This window comes from Rissa tridactyla, chromosome 1 (assembly GCF_028500815.1).
Source record: "Rissa tridactyla isolate bRisTri1 chromosome 1, bRisTri1.patW.cur.20221130, whole genome shotgun sequence".
Taxonomy (NCBI): domain Eukaryota; kingdom Metazoa; phylum Chordata; class Aves; order Charadriiformes; family Laridae; genus Rissa; species Rissa tridactyla.
The window spans coordinates 6,560,428-6,585,539 of record NC_071466.1 but is presented as its reverse complement, the minus strand read 5'-3'; the positions used below and the strand labels follow the sequence as shown (position 1 = coordinate 6,585,539).

At 53.0% G+C, this 25,112-nt stretch overlaps 1 protein-coding gene across 3 annotated transcripts in view; it reads left to right on the top strand.

Annotated features, from left to right (window-relative positions):
• The first annotated feature begins 10,171 nt into the window (after nt 1–10,171).
• The window catches only part of CAPN5 (calpain 5), a 63,727-nt gene continuing 48,786 nt past the window's right edge, over nt 10,172–25,112 (top strand). Inside the window, exon 1 of one of the 3 annotated variants that reach the window (XM_054188855.1) lies at nt 10,172–10,283. The gene's annotated coding sequence lies outside the window, so the exon portion shown is untranslated. Of the gene's footprint in view, nt 10,284–13,052; nt 13,138–22,677; nt 22,697–25,112 lie in introns of those variants that run through there. The other 2 variants (XM_054188848.1, XM_054188863.1) reach the window with 2 other exon arrangements.

The window sequence follows — 25,112 nt, the reverse complement described above, 5'->3', positions numbered from 1 at the left end:
TTCTGTCCCTGCCTCCCCAAACAGCCGCTAGTCCAACAAGGTCTCCAAGCTAAGACAGGGTTGCCTGAACAGATAGGTCCAACACCAGACTGGGGTTCAGCAGGGCTCCTCGGATGGGTCCCCGTGGGGACAGGACAGCTAGACAAATCCACCACGGTTGTGCTGGTGTGGGAGCAGTGATCAACAGAGGCAGCACAAGGACAAATGTCTGGGTTCAGACCCAGTCGCCTAAGAGCCTGATGAGGGATAATGTGGTGCGACCTGGAGCTCAAGGAGGTTTCTCCTGGCCCTGCCCCCTGAGCAGGAAGAGAGCTGAGATGTCCTCGTTCACCTTGTGCACGTGAGGGACCCCGTGTTTGCCAACACGGAACTAATGGTGTGTGGAGCACCGTGTGTGATGGATAAAACTTCTCAACCTTACTTTAGACCTACTTTGCGATCAATATAGTTAATTCGGCATCCTGGCTCCTAAATTCCTCACACACTGAGGTGTCCCCAAGCTGGGTATCTCACCCTGCTCCCATGCAACACCCAAGGGTCTCCATGCATGACATTTTCCAGCTCCTACCGCAATCTACATAGCCACTGCAAAACGTCCCACCTCATTAATCTCCTTCACTGAGACTGACTTTGTAATTTGCATGCAAGAGGCGCACGCCGACTTAATGAAATTAGCGGTAATTAATGGCACTGATAAGGCGCTCAGAGCCAGCACGGGGACCAGGCAGAGCGTGGTGTGTGCAGCTCCTCTGGACCGCGCGCCCGCGGCACAGCACCCAGTGACACCCTGAGGCGTGGAGGGCTCTGACTCAGTGGTTCCTCGTCGCTGGGTTCGGGTAGGTGAATGCTAATGAATAATAGCTCGCATAATCCCCTAGAAGTTGAATTAATTGAGTTACTCCGCTGATGTAAACTGATGTCAACCCCCCTAATATTTATAGGCTGGGCGAGCATCAGAGCCGCAGTGATTTATGCGGACGCCTAACCTCAGCACTGCTTTTTCCTCATAGCTGGCGTGTTGACTCACTGCCGAACAGCGGAACGGAGTAAATTTGTTAAAATCTTGCAGTATCGTAAAAGCCTGGGGCCAAGTCCAACTTCCTCGGGTAAGAGAAGCGCTCAACAGGACCGCCAAATCCCCTCTGCGCCCGGGCAAACCTGTCCAGGCACTTGTGAGTCATTGCTTAACAGCATTTTGTTGGTTTGGAGTCCTCTGAGGGTTTGGTTTGGGTTTGTGGTGTTTTTTTTTTTTTTCTTCTATTTGTTTGGGTTTTATCTTTAATCTTCTTGTTTTTTAACATCCTACCTTGGCTGGAATGAAAACAAGATAAAGCGCTAGTTACGAGATGAAAACCGGCGACAAACCCGTGTGCAGCAGCGTCAAAGCAGAGCTGTTACAGAAGGCGTATTTTTATACGGGTTATCTGAAAAGCAAACAAACTCCAGCTGTGTTTTCTCGCTGCTGGCATTAATTGAAGCAGGAAGGCTGATTAACGTTTGTGGAGTTGTTTCTGCTGGAGATCTCTGGGCCACGTCCCCCTGAATTGGACGGTTTGCTGTCAGAGTTTAAACAGAAACTTCTCATTTCTGAAACCCTTTTTCTTCTACCTCTTCTTGGCATGCGATGCCCTCTTTTTGGCCAAGAGAGATAGCAACGAAAAGACATTTCATTGGCTCTGTGTATCATTAGATTTAATTAAATACCACGTGCAAAGAGGAAACAATCCGGATGCTTTGGGATGGATTTATATCCTTAGGCAGAATGATTTTCCAGCCTGGTACGCGGCGATTGGTCTTTCTGTGCTATATGACCGCGGCTGAGTCTGTTTTTTCTCTCTTTTTCCCCTTTAAAACACAGGGATGCCCATGCGAGGCAGTGCCATCCCCTTGGGAACCCTCTCAGCAAGACCAAAGGCTCCGTAAGGATGCAGCACCCGGGTCAGGCATCCCAAGCCCGTCCCAGTGGCCCCGTGCAGCAGCAAATACCTCCTTCCACAGACCGGCTGAGGTCCACTGAAGGTACCACGGCAAGTCCAGGGGCTGGATTTAGGTTACAAACACCCACCCAGATGAAACGAGAGGCTCCGCTGAGAATTTAAGGCAAAGCTCATCATTTTGCCTTTGCTTTTCCTTACCAAATGCTTCACACAATGCACTTGTTCGCTAATTAGTACAGCCCGTTCTTCGTAAATGACAAGTAAGTGAGATTACCTGAGTTATTAAAAAATAAGGAGGACCTCAGATTGTAAGGAGGACCGTGCAATTGTCTAGCTGGCTGCCATCCCCTATTGCTTGCCGGGGATATTAATTATTTTCCCGCTGATTCAGAGGGATGGTAGCCAAGCTGTGAATCAGCCCTGCCACTTCTTGCAACACCTGTCTTTTCCCTAGATCTCCTCTCCAAATCCCAGCCAGGTCTGGCAGCGCTTCGTTAATGAGATCAGGCGTAATTACAGCACGAGCCGGTAGGGTTGTGGAGTTGGGAGATAATTGGAGTAGCTGCTTTTCCTTCCGGATTGCCAAACAGAAAATGCTAACTGTGAGATGGATATGTTTTTTCTCCGAAAGACAGATTAACAATTGCTTTTTTTGCAGGATCAGAGGGTTCCTGGTTCCTTCTCTGTTGCTCTTCCCATGGACTGCGCAAGGCTGACTCCTTTAAAAAAAAAAAAAAAAATCATCCAAAACACAAAAGAAGCTCAAAGTCCCGACTTGTGTGCATTGCGCAGCAGCCAAGCCATGCATCCTCGTGTGAGTGAAAGTAGGTATGACACAGATTTAATGAGGCAACAGCTTCTTGGCAGCAGCACAGGTCTGCTCAGAAACTGTATCGTTATTCATTTGCTTGACTAATGCAGTTGTGTTGTGCAAAAGAAGGGGAGAAAGCTATTTGGAGGGCTAAGTAAATGAGGTTTTAAGAAAAAAAGCAGCAAACTCAGCAGGGTTTGCTGAAGCTTAGGTTGGCCGTGGGCATATCGTAGTTTTGGGGTTGGCGGAGAAGCCGTCCCAGGAACCCTCTGAAGATTTAGGGGGCCTCAACACCATGAGCTACACAGACCATTTAAAATTAGTGTCACGTTCTCCTCAAGATTTCTGATTGAGACATCCCAGTTCTCGAAAACTTTGAAAAAGATGGTAATCAAGGCACGCGAGATGCCACTGGTATCGTTGTCATCTGTGTTACTGGTGTGTGAGGGGAGTATCTGCGCAACGCAGATGGTAACCAGCAGTCTCATCAGCAGTGCTGCATAATTGCTGCTTTTCTCAGTATATGATAAAAAGGTGTATCCAGAGCTTTTAAAGTGATGGTTGAGTCCGTTTTGCAATCTGGCAGCAATGAAAAACTATCGGTGTCAAAGATCTCTTTGAAAAAAGTACATTTGGGAACACGTCCTTCTCCTAGACACTCATTTTGGCTACAGCACAGTATTTTCCCCTAAAATATAAAACTTGCGGAGGAGGAAGGGGCAGAAGCCAATCTCTAGGTGCGGCAAGAAGAGAGGATGATTTCTGAGCATGCATTGAGGGGCTGCGCCCCAGTCAAGGCTCTTGTGGATTCCCAAACACGGCAGATGAATGATGGTTCGGGGGTTAGACGAGGATGCTGAGCCGTGTCTTGCTGCTGGGGTTTACACGGAGAATTATATGGCTCTTGTTTTTCTCCCCCCACCCTCCGCTCCACCCTTCCAGGCAGTCTGTACTGCAGCAAATAAATCTTGATAACGCTAATGGTTTTATGCTTGCCTAGTGTTTGAAGCTAAGCCCGGATGAAGCTGAGATGTAGAGGTGACCTCTCTAATTAATACTCGGGCAACTTCCCCAAGCTCCGTAATCGGAGACAGTCCGGGAGCAGAAGTTGGAGTTGGCTTCCTTACCAAGTGCAGAAGTCAGCATAAGTGCTGGAGCGGAGTTGCTGCATGCTGGTGTTGGGGTCAAGGTTAGGCTGATAGGCAATACCTAGAAAGAAATACCCTAGGAGCCCCCAAGGCGTGCCCTAGAGGTGTTCCTTGCTGAAGGAGCGTAGGTTGCAGACTGAAAATATCTACCTTGGAAACTGTGGGGAAATTCCCAGATGACAAGTTCTCATGGGGTGAGAGTGATGGAAACATGGGTGCGTGGTTCCTGGTGCAGGGGTGTGAAGGGGCTGTTGGGACACGTGGCCACCACGGCAAATTCTCCTCAGCCCCTCTGAAACCTCCCTTTCTTTGAAATGCAAAGGATGTGAGTGGCCAACCCAGAGGTTCTGGCGGGTGGTGGAGGTAGCTCAGTAAGAAATATATTGCACGAAATGAGTAAATCCCTGGGGAGTTTATCCTTTCAGATACACTCACTGGTTACTCATCTTACTGTCTTGTCTTGTAGGGAATCACCCCAGTCACCTTTGCCACCTTCTTCTGGGAGCTTTGCTCTACAGACATGGTAGCAAGGACTTGGTGAAGGGTGTTTCCGTGAGGTCCAACATTTGCCTGCTCCTCCTCCCCAGAGCTGGCCACTCCAAAAGCCAAGGAGGGCAGTCCAAAAGTGACATCTGAGGATCACCGTCTGGAAGGACAAAGTCTCTTCCGACGCAGGAACCAACTGGTGCTTTGATGTATCTACACATTATAAATGGGCAGCACTGTGTTAGGCAACTGGGAAAACAAAGAGAAACTCAAAACACAGCAAAATTTTCTAAGATTTGCTGAGAAAAAGCAAATCCTGCCTTTCGGTGAGTCCTTCTGATGTCAGAAACAAGCCACCGGTTTGTACAGCGAGCATGACTGGAAGCAGAGGGAAGCTGTTATCAAGCAAAATGGGGTCTCGGTTACACCAGTGTGAATCCAAAGTCATTCCATCAATTTCAGCGCTGATTTAAGCTTGTGAAGCCAAGATCAGAAGTTGTCCTAATATCACAAGCTGCTTATCTGCGAGAAGAGTCGTGTGGAAGAGCCTTGATGTGCGGCTCTGCCTTGCCCTTGCGATGCTCTTGGGAGCTGCTGGAAACGGGAGCTTCAGATCTGCTGGGGGCTGAAGGCAGAGATGGTGACAGAAGGGGAAAAAAAAAACCTGGATAGTTTAGTGGGTTTTTTTGTCTCTGGGGTGCATAAGAGAATCAGCAGGAAAATTGCCTAAAAAGCTCTTGGCAGGACAGTTTGGAGTCAGCATTTGTTGGGGCGGCTTCTGATCTGTCATAAATAAAGAACAGCTGAGAAGACAGTGGTGCCATTTGCTCCTTTCGTTCCTCTCTGCTCCAGGGAATGTGGGACTGCTGGCAACCCGCTTGTTTTCCAAACTGACTTGCTTCTCGCTGTGGAAAACCCCATGGAAAAATCAAGGTCATTGACTGAACTGCTACAATGCCGTCTGCTCCCGAGCAGAGGTGCATCCCTGCCAAAGCAGCTGAGCCCGGGTCCCCTCCAGCTGGGCGGTCATGGCTGAACGATGACCCGTCTTGGAGGGTTTGTGGCCAGGAGATGGTATTGACTTCCAAGCACTCCAGTCCTGCTTGCCATGAGAAACCTCGGCAAAGTGGGAGCTCTTGGCCACCGCTTTTATCTGCTGATGTCTCGGGGCTTTGGCAGAGGGCAGCACCCAGAGGCCAATACTGGATGACCCCACCTGGTCCTGGCATCCCGTTGGGGTGTCAGGAAAGATTTTGTTCTTTGCAGTTGAGGGGAAATATAAGGGACATGGTGCTGGGAGTTGTTACAGAATCACAGAAAAGCAGGGTTGGAAGGGACCTCTGGAGAATATCTAGTCCAACCCCCTGCCAGAGCAGGGTCACTAGAGCAGGCTGCACAGGAACGCGTCCAGGTGGGTTTTTACTATCTCCAGAGACGGAGACTCCCCCACCTCTCTGGGCAGCCTGTTCCAGGGCTCTGCCACCCTCACAGGAAAGAAGTTCCTCCTCATGTTGAGATGGAACTTCCTGTGTTCATGTTGCTGCCTGTTTGTGCCCAGTCCTGTCACTGGGCACCACTGAGAAGAGCCTGGCCCCATCCTCCTGACACCCACCCTTGAAGTATTTCTAAGCGTTGATAAGATCCCCCCTCAGTCATCTTTTTTCCAGACCGAAGAGACCCAGGTCCCTCAGCCTTTCTTCATAAGAGAGGTGTTCCAGTCCCCTATTCATCTTTGCGGCCCTTTGCTGTCCCCTCTCCAGCAGTTCCCTGTCCTTCTTGAAGTGGGGAGCCCAGAACCAGACACCGTACTGCACTTGATATCTCCTTGTTTTCTGTATTAGCCCAGCAAAAGGATGGGTGGCAGGTAAGAAGGAGTCGCACCATTGGCTGTTAACTCAGTTCTCTGCTATTCCAAGGTGCACCAGCTTATGTCTGGAAGCCCTGAAAATTTGAGGGTTTCTCTGCTCTATCGGGAAGATGGGTTCAGGCTCTTTGAAAGTGCAGGAACAGGGGACATGTCACACTCAGCTCCTGGAGCCCAGAAGGAATTACGGTGGGTTGAGAGGCTGGGAAATGGATCTGCATCCTCCAAGCTGCCCTTTAGGTGGTATCTCCCCATTCTCTACAGCAGTTTAGCTGTTCAGCCGCCCAGCTGCAAACCCAGCAGGCATTTAGCCAAGACGTTTGCTCCAACCTCATCTCCTTAAGAGCTGATTGCAACCAAAGCGCTGCAGGGCTGGGCTGGCATGTCTGAGGTTAATATTGCAGCACATCCCTAGACCGGGCTTTGCAACACCATCCTTTTTTTCTGCACTTGGGCATTTTCCTCTGAAGTCTCTTATGAATAAGCAGGCGAGTACTTGCATAGGAGAGCAGATCCATGCAGGGTAGGAAAGACGTTAGACAAATAAGCCCAACTCTCCTCTAATTATGTGCTGCTGTTCAAATGGTCAAGGGACTAGAGACCTGAGCCCTGTTTCCCACATTTGTGTCACCTGGTGTCACCCCCAAGGAGGAGGATTCAAGGAGGATTGAGGATAGAGGAGAAGAGTAAATGCTCAGGCAGCCTCATGCTGCCAGAGCTTGATTTGTGATACCCAAGTTACCTTCTGTAGATCGAATCATGGATAACCTTTCCTCTGCTGATGGACCTCCTGCTGATGTACCTTTTGCTGATGTACCTTGCTAGCTTTTCAGGGAAGGCCAGTCTCTCAGCATTGATAGGACCAGGGGTAGATAGGACGAGAGGTAACGGTTTTCAACTGGAAGAGGGGAGATTTAGATGAGATCTCAGGAAGAAATTCTTTGCTGTGAGGATGGTGAGATACTGGTCCAGGTTGCCCAGAGAAGCTGTGGCTGCCCCATCCCTGGAGGGGTTCAAGGTTCAAGGCCAGGTTGGACAGAGCTCTGAGCAAACTGGTCTAGTGGGAGGTGTCCCTGCCCAGGGCAGGGGGTTGGAACCAGATGATCTTTAACGTCCCTTCCAACCCAAGCCATTCAATGATTCTATGATCTCTCTGGGCCACAGCTCCCACCCTGATCTCAGCTGCAACATCAACTCTCTCCTCCAGTATAAACGCCGATGTCATGTTTTCATTCCTCTTCAAGCAAGCTTCTTGCTCTTTGACTTTTGTCTTGCTTAATAGCAGCTGGCCCATTAAAAATCTGCCTGACTTGTGACTGTGCAGAAGTGAGCGCTGATACAGACAATTAAGTGGCCCATTTAAGGGTATGGATTTCCCCGCAGAGTTATCAATTAGCACGAGCTGTTTTCCTGCCGGCCACTGTGTGGATCACGGCGCAGGCGCATCCCGAACCGCAGCTGATGTGTTCACCACAGCAGCGGGGCAGAGCGTGGGTTTCATCAGGACACATGGTTTCCACCTTTAATTTTTTATGCAGAAACAGGGAAGAAATGGGCCTTTTCATGATGAAAGGTTATGATATGGATCTTTTTATGGAAATGTCTCTTCTGGCCAGATCCTGCCATCATGTGGAAGGGCACGCAATAAGCTACAAGGTGTAAATTTGTTGGCACCTAGTGACTCCAGGTCATACCTGCCCAGTTTAGTGACTGATTTTCCTACCTTAGCTGGTCCATGGTAGTACATGGTGGAAGAGAATGGAAAAGGAGGAGATCATAGAATGGTTTGGCTTGGAAGGGACCTTAAGGATCATCCAGTTCCAACCCTCCTGCCCTGGGCAGGGACACCTCCCACCAGACCAGGTTGCTCCAAGCCCCGTCCAACCTGGCCTTGAACCTTGAACACCTCCCGGGATGGGGCAGCCACAGCTTCTCTGGGCAACCTGGGACAGTGCCTCACCGCCCTCACAGGAAAGAATTTCGTCCTGAGATCTCATCTAAGTCTGCCCTCTTTCAATTTAAAAACATTGCCCCTCGTCCTATGGCTCCCCTCCCTGATCCAGAGTCCCTCCCCAGCTTTCCTGGAGCCCCTTGAGGGACTGGCAGGGGCTCTAAGGTCTCCGTGGAGCCTTCTCTTCTCCAGGCTGAACCCCCCCAATTCTCTCAGCCTGTCCTCCCAGCAGAGGGGCTCCAGCCCTCCCAGCATCTCTGTGGCCTCCTCTGGCCCCGCTCCAACAGGTCCAGGTGATGCCTGATCTTAGGAAGCTCTTAGCCTAGGAGGAAAAGGTTATTGCAAGGTCTAATGGCTGTAAGAAGATGCTGGTGAAGTTCAGATGGGAAATGAAACACAAGTGTTAACAGAAAGGATATGCAGGTACTGGACCATCTGCCAAGAGAGGTGGCAAAATCTCGGGCAAGGACCTGTCTGCGTGAGCGACCAAAGTATCTCAGACGCCCTCTGAGACCTCCACCCCTGCTAAGCACCTCCCCAGCCGCTGCCCACGCATCTTTGTGGAAGGAACATCACCAAGTTCGTCCCCAAGATGGACTTTGCAAGGGGGAACTCCCTGGCCCATCCCTCGTGGGGATCCACAGGGTCTCCATGAGCAAGACAATGCCACCTTTCTGTAGCCTCAACTTCTCCGTCGTGGCCAAGGACGGCAATTCGGTTTCTTATCCAAGAGCTGCTTCTGCCAAAAAGCAAGAGGTGTTGCTACAGTTTCCCTGTTCCCGAGACCCTGCTGGTCCTTTGGTCACCATGACCCCCATAAATAAAACAGCTAATTAACGCCCTTCTCCTCCCACCAGTGATTGACTATGACCTTGAACGACCTTGCTTAATTTAACTTTCTCAACCAGCTATTTTTGACAGCGAATAATTTAACATCCTTGTGACCCCGGTCTTGCCTCTCTCCTGCCAACTGGCTCTGCAGTTTAAATGAACAGCAATAAATAAATACATATCTGCAGAGGGACCTAAATGACTCCCATTACTGGAGCATCTGAAGGCCTGCTTAAATAAATCAAGTGAGGAGGAGATTATGCCGCAATCATGTGGAGAGGGAAAGGAGCGAATACATTACTGTTATTCCAGAGGCTGCCACCGGGGCAAACAACTTTGTAGAATCCGGAAAAATGAGGTTTAATCCAAGTGCGGATGGACGACTGGAGGAATCGTCCTTGGCTCGTTTCTTGATATCTTCAAAGAGGAGCAGAAGACTGCAATCTGATGGGATCAACAGGGCTCAGATCGCTCTCGCCGGGCGGGATGAGGCCATCAGAGGTTGCTCCCTGCATCTCCAGGGCACGAAGATGAGGATACAGGCACCAGCTGCCCACCTGCAGTCATCTTCCCACTTTTTTCCCCCAAACATGCCCTCGGAGTGGGAGAGCTGGCCTCGCAGGAGCGAGGGTGGCAGGAGTGGGCAGTTCTCCACCTCCCAGCACCCCGGGCAGGCAGACCCTCATCTGGAACCACCCCAGGACCAAACCTCACCTTGAGGGTCCCCTGCACGAGCAAGAAGAATACATTATTCCCGGGAGGGAGGAAAAGCTCGCTAAGCCATCTTCTTTGAAATCCCCGAAGGAATAATGAAATCCCATGTATTGGAGGAATCACCGCCTGCAATTTCCCACCTCCACCTTGCCTTTTGCCTTATTCCTACTTATTTTTGGGGTCCGGTTTTAAAGCGTCGCTCTTTCTCCCTTCCCCCCCGCACAACCCCCCGCGTCACCCCCGTCGTCGCCGCCGCCGCCTCGTCTGCATCACGCTGGAGGAGCAACGGAGCGTCGTTATAAATCCGATTTACATAATTTTCCTTCCCCCCCGCTGAGGCTGAAATCGAAAATGCAACTAAGTTAATCGGCCAGGTCTGGGCCTGCGAGGAGAGCGGGCTGGGGCTCCACGTCCCTGCGGGGAGACGGGGGCGGCTGGGGACCCGCTCGCTGCCTTAGTTCGGCGGAGGAGCTTTTCCCTAATGCTTTCCAGCCCGTTAACAAAATAAAAACCACGTTCCCGCTGCTGATTCGTCTCAAGGGTGAGCCCGTTTTCCCTTGGTTTTTTTCGCTTTTTCCTGCCTCTTTTCCCCCCCTTCATCCCCATCGCAGCATCACCCGTCACCCCCGTGGATGACAAACTCCCCCCTGGCCCCCACGTCCTCAGCAGCGAGGTGCTCCCCCTTAGCAGCTTTGGGGTCAAACAGGTAAAAACAGGCATTTTATAGGCAAAATAGGCATTTACCTATTTACCTCCATCGCTGTTAAAGCAAGCCCACAACGGCTAACGGGGCAGGAGGTGTCTGTGCTGGTGGGAGGAGTGATGGATGATGATACGAATTAATTAACAGGGATGGAATGTTTCCCCATTTAAACACGTCTCAAATCAAAATAGGCTCTATGGTCTCCCTGCCTTCCCAGGGAGCAGCAGCAGCATCCATCGCATCCCATCGCATCCCATCCCATCGCGTCCCATCCCATCCCTCGTAGCTGGTTTTAGGGCCATTACTGATGATTTTGGGCTTGGGGTTGGAGACCTGCCGTAAGGATTTCCTCTTCCCCTTTACAAACATTCAGAAACTGAGCTATTGTCTTTTTTTCCCCCCTTTTTTTTGGGGGGGTCTTTGCCCTTTGCTGCTGAAGTTTCCCACCGCGGTCAGGGTGATGGTTCAGCGCTGCGCTCCAGGCTCCGGATCTAATATGAGATCCTAAATACGGGGTCCTAAAACCCACAGGGTTTTAGGGGTTTTTTTCCTTGGCGATTTTTGATGAGGGGAGAGAAAAGGGGTGCGTGAAACGGGACCCTCACGCTGACCTGGTTTGGAGCACAACCCGATCCCAGCATCCTGGAGATCCATGGGGGAAAGGGGGAAAGCAAGCACAGAGAAGGAAAACATTAGAAAAAGGCTTTTGCTGCCAAAGAAAGCATTCGTGGAACTGCAGATTTTTGGCTTTCTGATTCCTTCAACTAATACGCGAATTAAAATAATCATAGCGCAAATATTGCATGAACTGAATAAGCAATGAAATTATCACAAAATTATCAGTAAAACACCAAGAACCTGAATATGCAAAGTCCAGAAGGGTTTCAGATAACAAGAAACTCGAGGAAATGGCTGGCCCTAGAGGGGGCGAATCGCCCACGTCATCCGTGGTGGCCACGTACGGCTGCAGGTGACACCTCGGTGGGACCAGGAGCTCGTGCCAGGTCAACGCGGCTCCAGGCACGGCCTCCTTTCTAATTTTATCACCGAAATTTCACTGCATTACCGCGCATGTGGCAAGCAGATGTCCTTAAGCTTTCACTCTGTCGCTGGCAGGCAGCAGCTCACCCTTAGCCTTGGTTTTCTGTTGCCTAAAAGAGTCTGATCATTTATAGTTTTGAATGTGAGAAGTTTATTCCCGTCATTTACAACCATTTTCTTTAATTGTTCTTCCCTTGCCATCTATTTCTGGTGTAATTTATGACAAACGCTGAATACTGCCAGTAAATCTCGCATGTCGAGTCAGAGCATCAGATCAGAGCTGCCCATGATACAGGGTCTGTAAAATCCCACGGGCTCCTTCCCATCATCGGGGATGCACTTTTGGGTGACTCATGTTTATTTTTCCCCTCTTGGATGTCTATTTGTGGGCTGGGAATATACCTTTTCCACCGTGGGGGCACATACAGTCCGGCCACCTTGGCCCCGTCACCCATTGCGTGTCCACCTCCATGGATGTGCAGGGTGGCCAAGCACCACCCCAGCCTTTCAAGTCCCTCCCCAGTGCCTCAGTTTCCCTCTTGCGAAACAGAATCAGGGAATTACTTTGGTCTTGGGCTGGAAAAATACGTCTCCTTCAATCCCAGCCATCCTGCCCCACATCATTCCCCACTGGGGGATGTCCCCTTTGCACCCAAATCCTGCCACCCACGGTGACTCTCCCCTGCACCCTCCATGGGTGACGTCCTAGTGCACCCCGGCTGCCTGGAGCCTGGGTGGCCCTGCTGTGCAGTGCCCCGCTGGTGCGTGGTGCTCCAGTTCTCCCAGTTCCCAGTCCTGGTGCCCAGGCAGAGCCAGTGGGACCTTGTCCCGGTATCCAGTGTCCAGGTGGTGCTCCGGTGCTCCGATTCTCCCAAGTTCCCAGTCCTGGTGCCCAGGCAGAACCAGTGGGACCTTGTCCCGGTATCCAGTGCCCAGGTGGTGCTCCGGTTCTCCCAGTTCCCAGTCCTGGTGCCCAGGCAGAGCCAGTGGGACCTTGTCCCAGTATCCAATGCCAGCACAACGCTGGTCACAGTGCTGGTCAAAGTGCCAGTGCCTGAGAGGTGCTGGTGGCTGCCGCCAGTGCCCAGGTGATCCAGGCACTGGTCCCAGTTCCCAGCACCACGCTGGTGGTGCCGGTGCCTGGTCATCCCCAGTTCCCCCTCCCAGTTCCCCACCTGGGTAGCGCCAGCCCCTCATCCCGCTGATGAGGGGGATTTCCCAGATGATCCCAGATCCTGGTACGTGGGCAACGCCAATCCCAGTTCCCAGCCGGGTTCCCAGTCCACCGGACCGGTCCCCAGTCCCGGGAGCGGGTCCGGGAACCAGCACCAGCCGCTGCCGCTCCGGTACCGGTCCCCATCCCGATCCCGATCCCGATCCCGATTCCCGGTGACACCACCCACCCCCCTCAGCTCCCAGCGGTGTGGAGCGCCGGTTCCCGGTGGCGGTCCCCGTTCCCGCTGGCGGTCCCCGCTGCGGTCCCAGCGCAGGCGCGGCGGCGGCGGCCGCTGCCCGCCCCGTCGGGGCGGTGCTTTGCCGGGGGGCGGGAGTCGGGGGGGGGGGGGGGAAGGCGAAGCGCTGCGGGCAGCGGCTCGCCCGGAGCGGCGGCACCGGCCACCGGCATCGGGCGACAGCAAGCGGGAAGGGGCAGGTAAGGCGAGCCCCCGGCCCCGGGGATGGCGAGGGGGGAGGTTTGTCCCTGCATCCCCCCCATTCCTCCCCCCCCCCCGCCACGCCGCTGCTGGTCCCTCGGCGAGGGAGGCAGCTCCCGGAGCCCGGGGTCCAGCCTCCCCCTCGGGGGATGCTCAGGGCACCTGTGGCTTTGGGAATCGGGGTGTTTCCACGTGTGTAAGGTTGTGGGGTTTTTTTTTTGGGGGGGGGGGGGGCAAAAAAAAAAAAAAAAGCCAAAAGCAGGCACCCACCTCCTCGCCTGCGCTGCCTTGCGTGGAGCACGTTGCTGCCCTTCGTCTTGGCGTGAGGTCTAGTTTTGGGGGGATGCTGGACGTGGGGGCGGCTTGGGGGCTGCTGCAGCTGGAAGCGGCACCCCGCATGGGTCAAACCCCCGCAGCGGCTCCCAGTCCGGCTGGTTTCTGCTGGCGGAGCCAAGCTGGGCAGAAACTTTCAGCGGCGAGGCCTCGGCGCTGGCTGGAGAGCAGGATTTCTGTGCTGGGGGAAAAAAAAAAAATAAATAATCAGAGGTTTCGGTATTGTTCTTTGTTCCATTTTTTTGGGACAAACCCAAGGGCTTTTAGTAAGTTGCATGGAAAGTTGAGGCGAGAGAGAGCTCCTGCCCTCGGGGCAGGCCAAGCTGCTGCTGGGGCGCAGGAGACTGATGGCTTTTCGGGTTTCCAGGCAGGGACATGAATCCGGATTTCCCATATTCCCAGGGGCGGGAGGCACCATCCCTTTCTTCCTGCCCTGGAAAATGTCATTTTGGACCCGAGAAACAGGCTGGCGCTTTCTAGCGGAGGGTGTCCCATCAGAAGTGGCTCTGGTCCCCTGTCCCTCGCCTCCCGCTCCGGTAGCTGCCAGGTGAGCCCAGGCTGCTCGCCCGGCCCTGCAGATCCACCCGCCTGCGATGCGTGGATTTATTACTGATTATTTATTACTAATTATCGTTACGTTTCCGCCTGGATGCTGCATCGGCCGTGAGCTTGGTGGGGAGCGGGGGCAGACGTGGCAAATGGAGAGGAAAGCAGGGCAGCCAGCACGGCGGGGAGCGGAGGATGCTCTTCAGTCCTCGGCCGCTTTTCTTGCTGCATCCAGCAAGGACCGTGCTGCAGACTTTCCCTGGGGTGCCTTCTGTCTCCATCCACTCTCACATCCTATGGGGCTGGGATCCTCCTCCCAAAGCTCAGCCTGGTGTCCGGGTGTGCTGAACTGGTGTTATACTGGGGTGAGGGCAACACAGGATCCCTGCAGCTCCATCTCCCACCCCGCAGCTCAGCACATGGGTCGTGGGTAGCCCGGGGCGGGCGCGGAGAGCCTGGCTGGCCACGCTGCGCGGGGTAGCAGTGAATTGGAGAGGGATGAGCTTACGGAGGAGGTGTCACCTGTTGGGAGCACCCTTGGGGCTGCAAAAACTGGGGAGGGAGAAAAGCAGGAGTCAGGCATGGGTGGAGGAGCAGCGCCCCATCCAGGTGCTCACCACTTGGCTCCTGCTCGGTGCAACATCTTGCTACAGGCACATCTGTCCTGGTGCGATTTATTTCCCCCTCGCCCTTCCTGGGAATATCGGCTGCCTCTTACTTATTTCAGTAATTCTTTAACGTGCATCGCCCGGGGCTCAGCTCCAGCCCGCGAGCCAGGCAGCAGGGTTGTAAAAGCCCAGAGGAGCTGATGGATGCTCTTTGAGAGTCCCTCCACCCTTGGCAGCTGGATGTGAGGTCTAAATCCACGCCACACACCCCCCGCGATGGGTTCCTGTGTACAAACGCTGCTGCGTGTGTGGGGACTGGCTTGCTCAGCAGCTGGTGCTTGCCAGGAGCCAGGTGCCAGAACTGGTTGGGAAAAACTTTCTCGTTGGCGGCAGAGTTGAGGCACCAAGGCGTTAGCGAAAGGCAGAGCAGGTTTTGAGGAAGGCAGCGGGGCTTGCTGCAGCAGGCCCGGCTCCGAGGAGAAATCCAGCCCCTTTCTCACATCCTAGGGACACTCTGATTAACACGCAAGCGATAATCCTGTCTCAAAGCGGTGACACGTAAAAAAGGGACAAAGTGACATGACCAAGGCACTCGGGGAGGTTCGTGGCAGAGTCGAGTCCAACCCTGCTCTCTGCCACCAGCCCCTTGTCCTAGCCCGTTCTGGCAAGAAACGACTTGGGTGGGGCCTGGACGTGGCCACGAGCCCAGCAAAATCCCTGCTCGGCTGCTGTCCCCCCCGCTGAGTTGTCTGTTCAAGGGAGATCTTTCAGCCCATGATGGATGCCCGTGGAGAAATCCCGTGGGCATCCTCAAGCCCCGACGACGGAGGGAGATGGAAAGCCAGGACTGGTACCAAAGGGGGCTGTGTGGGACCCACCTGTGGCTCTGATCTCATTTTTTAGGCAAAGAAGATGCTACAGGTCTCCTTTCTCTGGGCTTGATAAGGACTTTCTCTGGGGGCTTTAAACGTTTAATGCATGTGGGAGTATGTCGCTGGAGAAGACTTCTACCGCGGGCTAGGGGCGGTGGCAAAGGGCACCAGCGGACACATCAGTGCCATGCAGGAGAGCTTAAATCTGCTTAAATTAAGGGAAGGTCTGAGCTCATTCTCCGGTTTCATGCCAAGATTTGCCTGCAAAACCGAGCTGAGAGGCACCATCCGTACGGGGCGGAGAAGATGCTCAGCCAGAGGGAGCCGGCTGACCTCGAGGATGAGTTGCAGGGTGTGGGGATGTCCCCGAGGCCATATATATATATATACGTGTGTGTGTGTGTGTATCAGGCCGTACAGTGGGGTGCTCTACGGCTGGGCTTTGTGCTATGTTTGGAGCTTGAATCGTGTTGGAATGGCCGAGACTGAGGGTTGGGGGCTGTTTTGGTGGTGGGTGCCTCTGGGAGGGGAACCAGGGTGTTGGTGGGCCAAGGCTACGGAAGAGTTAACGTGGAAGGAGGGGGCTGTGAGATCTGGTGCTTGAGAGGGATTAACTCAGCTTGGAGCAGGTGCAGGAAAAGAGGGCTTTGAGGCTGAGGAGAGGGATGGAGAGCCATTATACCGGAGGCTATAAAAGGCCAGGGAAACAAAGGCGGAGAGGGGATGCGCTCGCTGCCTACAAATACACCCGAGGGGTGAGCACCAGGGAGGCAGAAGAGCTACGTAAACTGGAGGACAGCGTCGGTGGGGGGACAGATTCATTCAGTGGACCTTGGGAGGCTTATCTAGAAGCTCTGCAACCCTCTCCCGTCGGAGGAGGGTAGGAGAGTGCGAATCAGGGCACATCACCTCTCTCCTAAGGCGCCTGGCTGTGATGTAAAGAGGATTTGGGGCTTGTCGAGGTAGGAGGCCAGGACTCTCTGGTCCAGACACCCCGTCCCGGTATCTCCTTTCAGAACGGTGGGTCTCTCCACCAGAGCAGGCATGAAGCAGATGAAGCCCAGCCATGTCGCCAAGCTAATTTTTCTCTCTGATTGTGCCTCGGGGAAAAAAAAAAATAAAAAAAAAAATATCAAAAATCCAGCTTTCCCTTCCCTGGTCGCTGCACAGATTAATAACAAAGCGACGATGCTTTAAGAAGGCTTTGGATCGGATCCCAAGAGGAGATTTAGCCAGCGTTTGTGCCGGGGTATGATGATACTAAGAATGGGTGCATCCTCTAAATCTGTTCACGCTTCTGCATTCGTTTACCAGATAATTTTGGCCGGTCCAGAGGTGCCAAGACCCCTCTCCTAACGCTTCCTCCAAGCAGGGCAGCAGCAGGTTAATACGGGGAGAATGAGCAGGATGCAGCTGTGTCCTGAAGGCTGGGATCAGGCACGCTCCCTCTTCCTCCTCCTCCTCACTAGTCTCTGGAGGTGTCAACTCCTTCCTCTGCAGATATCCAGAGGTGAAGCCTCCTCCCTGCCTGCAGGAGGGTTTCAGCCCGTAGAGAGGTGTCCATCATGCTGTGGTGCCATGGGGCACGTTCGGGTACTGTTCATTTGCCGATATCTTCATGCCTGAGCCTTCACCTGCTCTCCTGAGCTGCTTGTGGAGCACAAAGGCTCAACGACGGGCTTGCGTTGACCCGCTTTGGGCCAGGCGGTGCTCCTCCATCTCCCGGCCCCGCGGGCAGCGTTGCGGATGGGGAATGAGGTGCGGCGATGACTCTGGCTCTGCTCACTTCCACTTCATTAGCCAGGGAGAAAGAACCAGGCTCTGGGCGCTGCAGAAAACGGACACAGACCCGTTGGCTTCGTGGGGGCTACTTTTTTTTTCTACCAGTCGAGCATCTTTCTGGCTGCAACATTAACCCTTCCCCCTGCTCTCAGCTCTCCCTTTCACACCATGGAGCCTTTTCATCCATGGGTTATTCCCGTTCAATTGGCTTAGGCTGTAGGAGAGACCCCCATGCTGGTCCCTCTATACAGGGGTAACTTCTTGAGGTCACGGTGGCAATAGGAACGGTTGCCATTGAGCTTTTCGCCCCCTCTGGGAAAAAAAAATCCTTTCTCCTACGTACTCTGGGGCAAGGGGGAGGCTCCCAAAGCTTTGGCCTTTCCGCAGGACACATTAGTTTTCAGCCAATATTGCTGATCTTCATGCTTTGGGGATGCTCCCGTGCTGGAGCCGTGACAGACGATACCCCTGCAAAGCCGTGCCGGGAGCCCGCGGGGTTTGCAGCACGTAGGTCCGAGAACCGGCTCCTTTGGGCCTGATCCAGCCCTTCAGAGGGGGGCTGGACTGAGGTCCTCACCTCACCCCCCCGCCGGCTCGTGCATCCCGTGGGCAGCTTTCATGTGCTCTAGGGGGTATGTCCCAATTCAATAACACTTTGATGCATTTTACCTTAAAATACTCTTCCGTCCCAGAAAAGCGCTCCCTGCCCCCTTGGTTTGCCCTTGTGCAAAAATTACCGGTTTTGGTCCTTCCACCGTCTATCTGAGCATCATCTCTGCCCTCCCGCCTCCTGCGATTCCAGTCGGTCATGAGCGTAGGTTAAGGGGAGTGGGGACTGCAAGGCGTCCCGACCACCTCAGCCCTGCCCCGCGTTGGGAGGCTGGAAACCTTAATGGGGAGCTCTGAAATGACGCATGGGAGAGGTCTTCTTCTCCCCACCATGGACCTCCTCAGCTTGTCAGGCAAATTGTCTTCTTGGCTGGCTGCAGCTCATCCTTAGATGAGGGAGGCTGCAGCCCTGGTTTATTCCTTCAAGGTTTATCCTGTCATCTGGCCATAACTAATCAAACAAGACGGCGGCAGCCCAGGGCAGGGCTACGCTTTTACCGTCGGGGAAAGGGAGACGTAATATTCCTTTCTACGGAGTTACAACATGACAGGCAGAAAGTCTCTCCCATCGCCGGGTGAAAAGGGCAAGGTTCCAGCTCGGCTCCTGCCTGGCCTTCCCTTAAACCAAGACGCTTTACCCTCCGCTGTGTTTTTGTTGTTATTGCCAGGTTGGGTTGGGTTTTTTTTGTTATATCTCCAGTTAATTCATACAGTGAATTCCCCAGATAAGAAGATACATCCCTCCCTTGCAGTGGGCACCCTCCATCCCAGCTTTCATTGCGTTTCTACTTCTTGGAGGTCCCTTGGCTCCTTGGTGCAGGATGCAGGATGGTTGACTCCATCCCTTCCCAGCCCATCCTGAGCTGGTCCACCGTTGCCCCCAGTCCTTGTCTAGAGCAGAAGGAAGCACGCCTGTTTATTGCTCAGGGTTTGGGGCTGGTTTGGTTTATTTTTTTGCAAGCCACACCCCGGTAAGCAAGCGCTTCCCACAAAGTATTTGCAGGCTTGCTGCTCCCGAAGCCTTGCCGAGCTGGTCCTACCAGTTGTCTGAGCATGCGTAAAGACTGTAAGGATTTGCTCCCGGGATGATTAAGGGCGGGCGGGCGGCAATTTCTCTGCCGAGCAAAGGGAAGTCTTGCATTGGTAAAAGATGCAGCTGCAAACTCAGCTTTTGCAAGGAGCCAGGCCACCCGCTGCTGCGTGGGCGTTGGATGGGGATGGCGTCGGTTGGCTGCTTGCCTGGCCAAGTCTTGCCTTCAGCTGCCTGGCAGGTCTTCATGCAGGAGGAGCAGGAGAGCAGTGATTTAGTGCGTCTAACGCAGGGACGTGGCCGGGGCTGCAGCAGGTTTCTGTCCCATGTGGGGAAGTGAAAACTCTTCCCTGTGTCACATCTCGTACATACCCTGTGACTCGCTGCTCCAGCCCGGGGCTGCTGCAGCATGGTATCTGAAGAGATACGGAGCAAGGATTTCCAGTGGGATACCTGCTGGGAGAGGAGGCAGGGGCTTAATCCCCATCCCAGAGCCCTTTGCTGAGCCCGTGCTCTCCTGCTTGCCATTAACTGAGCGGTAATAACATGCCCTGAGCCACCTCCTGCAGACAAGCCGGTGCCGATTGTGGGCAGAACTTCTGGACAGACACCAGAGTGGTGGCAGATATCTTTGCCGGGTTGGAGCAGGGGTGATGGATCCTGCTGCCGTGCCCAACAGCAGAAGCAAGGACCAGTCATACTGGGCTGCAGCAAAGCAAGAGGTCTTCAAAAGAGGAGAAATCATAGAATCACAGAAATCACAGAACGGTTTGGGTTGGAAGAGACGTTAAAAGGCCATCTAGTCCAACCTCCCCTGCAATGAGCAGGGACACCTTCAACTAGATCAGGTTGCTCAGAGCCCTGTCCAACCTGGCCTGGAATGTTTCCAGGGATGGGGCGTCTCCCATCTCTCTGGGCAACCTCTTACAGTGTCTCACCACCCTCACAGTAAAGAATTTCTTCATTAGATCTAGTCTAAATCTCCCCTCTCTTAGCTTAAAACCATTACTCCTTGTCCTATCACATCAGGCCCCACTAAAAAGTTTGTCCCCATCTTTCCTGTAGGCCCCCTTTAAGTACTGAAAGGACACAAGAAGGTCTCCCTGGAGCCTTCTCTTTTCCAGGCTGAACAACCCCGCCTGGAAGAAATCTTTTGACCTGGGTGGATGGCTGCTTTTTATGCTGTGTAGGGTCTTTCCCAGTGCTGCTGCCTGTAATCCTGGCCTCTGGGAGATGTCCCTTAGGAGGGCGAGTGCCACAGGGCAGTGGATGTTCTCAGAGGAGCAGGGATTTTGGATTTTGCCCCCAAACATGAGGTTGGAATTGCAGCAGGAGGAGGAGGGTTTTGGTCTCACTGTTCATGTTTGTGGTTTGGTGATGGGTTGGTTTGACCTGGGGAGTTTGAGCTGCCCAAGGGCACAGCTTGGGGTGCTAAGGAAGGGCTAGCAAAGGGCAAGGTCTTCTTCTGGGTTACCGCAGGAAGGGCCCCAGAGAACCATGTGGTGCTGAGGTCCCACCTTGCCCTCTGGACCGCATGGAGCAGGATGACATGGGGATGCATCACATCCTGACGGCTGATTCCATTATGGAAGTGCTGGGAAGCAAAAGCAAACAAAGATGGGTCCTGCACCAGAGCGTGACCCCCTACCAAAGTTCGTGTTGTGTTGGTGCATGGAGACCTCCTGTGCTTTCTGGAGGTCACTGTCCCTTGTGAAATGGATCAGTCCCTCCCTGAGTATTTCTGCTATGTACAAAGAACTGAAAGCATCTCCACGGCAGGAGACAATCCATCCCCACCTCAGCAAACATTGCAGTACTGTGATGTGTGTCAGCCATGGTGCTTAGCAGCAGCTCTTGTGGTGCTGGTTGGCTTTGACCATCCAGCTGTAGGTCATGGACCAGCTGTGGCCCATGGGAGGTGTCCATCCAATCTCCTCTAAATTGATAGGGGAGGTGCTTGATAGGGTGATGAGGCTGAATGGAGGTCACCTGTGGTTCTCAGCATCGTGAGGCTGGTGTCTAGTCCCTGCCTTTCAGCTCTGAGGGCAGTATGGCAAACTCTTGCCTCTATATTAATGAAGAGCAGCACTGCTGAAATGAAGGAATAAGGGGGGAAAAGTTGACCGGGAGTCTGGGGGAGTTGCAGCATCCAAGGCAGAAACACAACTTGGAGAGCTCAAACTGGGATAGCGGGAGCTTACGTTCAGACATTTCAGCTTGCAAGAGCCGGGTAGATCCGGTAATAAAGATTTCTAATAAACCTCACAAATTTGAGGTGGTCCAATCTACCTGAGAGAGGCTTCCCTCTTCAAAAGCTCTAACAACTTGAGTTCCTCCAGGCCATTAAATATGACTTTTGTACTTGTGATGCTTTAGAAGAGTCACAGAAAGAAAAGCTTATTAAAAACAAGGAGGAAAATGGAGGTAAAATAAGAAAATAATGCAACTCAATCTAAGGCAGACCTTGCTGGCCCAGACTGAAGGTTTTGCAGACAAGGGGAATGCTCTTGTGAAGTCAGACGGTCCCCAGGTGTGGTCTGGATATTTGCTGTTGTGGCTGTGGGATTTATAGGACATGGGGCTCAGGAAGGGGCTGGTAAGGGGGTTAAGAGCTGTTCAAAGGGGAAAACTGAAAATGGAGGACCCAGGCTGGGGGAGGGCAAGGAGCAGAGTGACTCGGTGCTTTTATTTGGGTCTAGGTTAGGCAAAGAGAAACTATTAAACCTGTTCATTAGGCAAAGCCGGGAGATGTTGCCTTGGCAGAGGTTTGAGTCCTGGCTTGGAGCCAGGGTTGGGGCAAAGCTTGGGGTGTGGATCCCATCATCAGGGACATTGGGGAGTCCTTGTCTGAAATTCCAGGTGATGTTTGGATCCCACTCAGCTTGAACTGGAACAGGTCAAGGGACACGTTTCTGGTATGGCCAGGAGTCCCTCAAGAGGAGACCTGAAGGACTTGGTTGTACCTCTAGGCCTCCAAGGGGACAGAGTTTTGGGCTCTGTCTGCGCCAAAGGGTGAAGGTGAGGGAGAGAAGCAGCAACCCGTAGCCCTGGGGGTGGTCACGGTGTTAGGACATGATCTGGGCTGAAGCTGCATCCAAGGGATGCTTGGATCATCCAGAGGAGCAAACAGCACAGCTAGTCTGGGAGGGACGATCTCGTAGGACCCAGCTGCCTCGACGCAGTCTCCGACAGAGCAGCTGCAGCCCCGTTATCTCTTCTGCTCCTCGGGCACACGTCTCCGCATCTTTTGAAGTTCAATTGCTTTAATTATCCCAGAGGCTGCAGAAGCTATTGAAGGCAGAGCATTTGCATGGAGGCGCGCTGCATTTTGTCCGTGCTAATGACAAGTGTTCTGAATGAATTTTCTGGTTACCCAAATGTCTTAACGGACCGTCTCTGTGACCCATAATGCCCAAGAAAAAGGCTCTCTAGGCTACCTCGGGCAATGCCCTGTGACTCTTCTGTCCTTCCCTCTAGCCACCCACGTCACAGAGGTACAGGTCTGACTTTAGACCATAATGTTTTTACCCAGCTGGCAAGAAAAGGAGAGTGGGTGTATTGATGGCTTCCAGTGGAGTCAGTGTGACCAGATTTAAAAGAAGCTGGTCCAGACATTCAATTAGAAGCCCTGAATAAATAATAGAAATACATGTTCAGTCCACTCCTGCAAAGACAGCATACTTTTTTTTTCTCTCTCTCTCTTTTTTTTTTTTTTTTTTAACCAATGGTGACCAAAACGGATGCTGGGAAGGGCACAGCACTCCTGTAACCTCATGGGGTGAGTGGTCTGTGCTCAATGCGATGCACGTGTGGGGTGAGAGCCCTCTTGGGATAAGCAAGGGCCACATGGCCAGATGGCAGTAGATGGAGGTGGCTTAATTCTGCACGCGCGACTCCGCTCTTCCTACGCTGTGTTTCTCCGATGCCTGAAAACCTGCTCTGTGTGAGCAGTGCCGTGCTTGAACGTAGACCTTGCGAGGTGAGACCAGCCCCACGTCCTTGTGCTACTCCATCCCGGTTCGGGCTGCCATATATAAACCCCAGGGCGCCCTGGAGAAGGTTCCTGTGGCCAGCAAGTTTTTTTCGGGGCACCTGAGGGAGCTCAGGAGTGCTTCGTTGGTGGTGCTCTGTGCTGGTCTTTGCAATTATTAACCAGGGTCACAGTCGGCGTGCTGGGGCACGGAGGGTTAGCCAAGCGATGGCTGTCTCCAGGGGCTGGGCATTGGCACAGCCCATTAATTCACCTTTCAAGTGCTTGTCCTGCAACCTCTGCTGATCTACAGGGGATTTTAACCCTGCTGTGGCCTGGGGGACAAGCCTCGTGTAACGCGTGTCTGCCACAATCAGGCTGGCTCAGAGCTTGACCAGCACCTGGGGATGAGCTGGTGGGTACCCAAAACTGAGCTCCTCTGCTCTCCCCAAACCATGAGTGGGCTGGGATGAGCTGGACCCAGTGGTGAATATCTTCAGCTCCTCTCTGCTTCCCTCAGCCGAGGGTGGCTGCCTGGGGGCATATTATAGCCTTCCTCTTCCCAGTCCTTTTTGGTCTGTCCTTCTGCCATCTCCTTTTACTGCTTGTCCATCCCTGTCCGGGCTAGTCGCACATCTCTCCAGCCTCCTGCATTGGCTGGTCTGGTGGGGGATGCTGCCACCAGCTTTGCTTTGGGCTTCTTACTCCTGCCTGTGCCAGGATGCCTTCAGACATATGTCCTGGTCCAATCTGACCTTACCACACCCGTTGAGCAGCAGGGCCGGTCTGGCTAGTGCCACAAACGCATTTTGTGTGCAACGCTCTTGCCAGGCAGAGCTTGCCGCCAACGCGGGGTTATGAGGGTGTTTACAGTGCAGGGCTGCCCTTTCTCCCTGCTGCTCCAACATCGACCCTGTTTGCAAAGGGTGACTCATATCTACAAGGAATGAGGAACTCCCCACGCCAAAGGCTTGCCTGTGTGAGCTATCCAAGCGAAAGGGAGCTCCTGGATATCCTGCAGGAGATGGCATCCAGGGATGCCCAGACCCTCCCGTTAACCCCAGCCTTCCCAGGAAAATCAAATTTGGATGCTGCACCTCCATGCAAGCCTTCTGGCCCGCAACGTCTCTCCCTGCCGCCGTCTTGTTGCCGTTAAGCAATGAAGGAGCGATGTTCTGGAGGGAAAAAAAAAACAAAAAAAAAACCAGAGGAAATAAGCAAGCATGATAAAAATCGCTGTGCGCTGCAGGAAACAGCCTCCAAATGTGACTTCTTATCTTCGGTTGATTTTGTGCGGATGTTGCCAGCCAGGCTGGCTTTGGCGATAGGGAGTCACTTGCAGTAGCTTTCTGCTAGGATGAGTGACCCTGGCCCCTTCCCTGGCTGTGCTGCAAATGCACTTTTTAATGAAAGATTACATTTTTCTTGAGGTTTTTGCAGTGATAGCCAGCTGTTAGGCAGCGCCTGCCTCTGTTGGTCTCAGAGTGCTTTGCAGAAAGGACCAGGATCCCTGCAGATGGAGAGTGATGCTTTTTCCCACTCCATCGAGGAGGAGGAGGTACCATCGGGGAGCGTTTGCCATACTTACGTGCTTGCAAAAAGCCATACGGATGGAGTGGGTTTACTCACTCAGAACAAACAGCCCTTAACCCATCAGGATTTATCTGAGACTTAAGTCCGCTCCATCTACACTGAGATTTTGAAGGGGGACGGCTTATCCCCATGTGCACGCACGCAAGGTTAACCCTCTGGCTGATAGGGGCAGTGTTCAGGTATCCGCGTTCAGACCCCAGCTGTGCTGCAGCAAACCACTGACAAAAATCAGAGCTTGGTATAAATATAATGAAGAACAAAAATGGTTGTTTCACCTTTAGCAGAGTGGAGTTTTTAGCTCTTAGATGAGAATGGAGATACCACTGTATGAAGGGAAGAGATAAAGGCCAGAAAGGGATGTTCATCTCCGATTCTTCAGCAGCTTTGTTTCACCAAGTAACCACTGTAAATGCTCAGTAATTTGCATTTTGGCTAAAGCAGCTGCTCTGGAAAGACATCCAGCTCAGCTCAGAAACATCTGGAGGTGAACTACCTATGACTTCCCATAGGAATTAGCTCCCCTGGTTAACCGCAGTCAACCGGAGAAGATATGATGTCTTGTTTTCTAATTTTCATCAGTGTGGCTTCACCTTCCAGTCCTTGCGGACGTTGCTAATGCAGGATGCTGTGT